This window comes from Drosophila albomicans, unplaced genomic scaffold (assembly GCF_009650485.2).
Source record: "Drosophila albomicans strain 15112-1751.03 unplaced genomic scaffold, ASM965048v2 utg000054l_pilon, whole genome shotgun sequence".
Taxonomy (NCBI): Eukaryota; Metazoa; Arthropoda; class Insecta; order Diptera; family Drosophilidae; genus Drosophila; species Drosophila albomicans.
This window is the reverse complement of record NW_026263486.1, coordinates 21,146-23,328: the sequence shown is the minus strand read 5'-3', so window position 1 is coordinate 23,328 and position 2,183 is coordinate 21,146. Positions and strand designations below refer to the sequence as shown.

The 2,183-nt window shown below is 36.1% G+C and overlaps 1 long non-coding RNA gene across 1 annotated transcript; it reads left to right on the top strand.

Annotated features, from left to right (window-relative positions):
• Positions 1-244: 244 nt before the first annotated feature.
• On the top strand, positions 245-726 carry LOC127566242 (uncharacterized). Its single transcript, XR_007955515.1, has 3 exons — positions 245-329; positions 397-565; positions 645-726. It is a non-coding gene; the product is annotated as an uncharacterized LOC127566242 (long non-coding RNA).
• Positions 727-2,183: the final 1,457 nt, after the last annotated feature.

Sequence of the window (2,183 nt, the reverse complement as noted above, 5' to 3'; positions counted from 1 at the left end):
GCCTACCTCGCCGATCACTACATGGGTACTTACTAGATTAACCCTATAGTAATCGAACGTCGAACCACCTAGTTAATAAATATATGCGCATTAAAGCATAAGTACAAAATAACGGCAAGCATCGCTTTTGTTTTTGTTATTTTGTGGAAAAAGTATACACAAGTTTAAAGAGAAAACTTCGATTATGCTTTACATCGCTGTTTGTTTACGCGTCTTTGTTTTATTTTATGCTACTCTTTTACTCAAACGCAGCTGTGTTTCCTAGATGATGAAATTATTGCAAGCATTTGAGTTGAGAAGTGCAAAGCGGATCCGCGATCAATTATTAGGTGAGTTACTTAAAAAATAATTTATGTTTGCATTATATGTTTAATGTGTAAAATATTAAATAAACAGATAATAAAAGAATATCAAGCAGTTAGTATAATGCATAGTTCTACAGTGGAAAGCGACAATGTGCCTAAAGAAGAGGAAGTGGAAATTATGACAGAAAATCTACGTTATGGAAATAATGACAGGGGAATGCGGCCTAAAAAAGAAGACAATTTCTTTGGTGTTATGATCGGTGAGTATTTTAAAAGATAATTATTTAAAAATCATTATCCACTTTAATCTATTAAGACTTTTTAATCCTTTATTTCCAGATTCAATAACTGAGGACCAGTTGAGAAAGGCCTTGCAGCTCCAAAAAAAAAAAAAAAACGATATTTTAAAACTCAAGTTGCCTTAAAATAATAAAAGTATCCGACTTATTAAAATAAAGATAAATTAAAATTAAATAAAAACTGTAATTAAAATTGTAATTTTTTTTTTTAATTTATAATGGCCGACCCCTCCATGGGGTCCGATGTAAGCACTTATTTTACTGACCCTTCCATGGGGTCCCATGTAAGCACTTATTTTACCGGCCGTTCCATGGGGTCTAATGTAAGCACTTATTTTACTGACCCTAATATGTTGCACTATTTCACTAGTTCGTGGTAATCGAGGCTGTGGCGATTGACCCTATTTGCGAACATTTCATACAAAAACGGAAATTAAGAAATGCATGGCTAGACGCCACTTTGTAAGTAGTGACTGGCTCCTGGTAAGCGCTTATTTCACCAGCAACGAACTAGCGCTCAGAACTGCAGGGCGCCGTTACAATGTGTTTCGTCCTATGCTTATGTAATGGTCCTTAGCGATTGAAAACTGATAACACCCAGTAGCAAGATATCGCAATACAGCATCCAATTGCATTAAGTGAGACAGTGTGCTAGGAATAAATGTATGAAACAAGTATCAAACATCAAGCTTGAACGTACCGGCAGAGAATGCTTTGGCTGCGCGGGGAAACTCGTGGTCCTTATTTGCACTTATAGTTTTTAAAAAGAAAACTTAACTTTTTCTTGACACTCGCGACTCGCGAGCAAAGTTCTGCGCACCACTGGATTCTAACGACGAGAGAGAGTTTGTCCTCTTACTCTCGCTTTTATTTAGGTCAAGGTCTTGGCTCTTCTAACTCGCTTTGTTTGTTTTCCTTCCTCCTAAATTTGCACATGCGCTGTTAACTCGATTGGCTCTGCGGACGTTGCTCATGCGCTGTTAACTCGGGACAGCTGGTTCTATCTGAGAGACCGTATATTTTCGAGTAAATGAGTGAAAATGCTCTGGTATATATTATTATTATATTTATTGAGCCGCATTGTGGTGCGGCACGCCTTCTACCCTATGGGTAGCGGACATAAAAACACCAAATCAAAGGTTATGGATTTATAATAGTTTTTTGTATGTGTGAACAAAAATCTTATTAAATGTCTTATTACTGCCTATTGCTAAAATATGCTTTTTCGATGCTGCGAAAAATTTGTTTATATGTACATACATGCATATGTGCAGTGGCGAGCAAAATTGATTGCATGTTCACGACTCAGGCTTTCGTCACCCACAAAATCATAACCACATAAGATAATCCAACATTTTTTTTGTTTTATTTTGATTATTGAATTCTTAATAAATTGTAAGCAAAGACAATCACGATACAAATAAATTCGAGGAGAAAAAAAAACCGGATAAACACAATTTTGCACGTAGGCACTTTTCCACCCATTTTCGCTTTCTTACTTCTCTTATCAGCGCAAATCGGCAAGATTCACCGTTATTTTTGATTTTCTATTATTCTTGATGTTCGCAGCACAGATTAA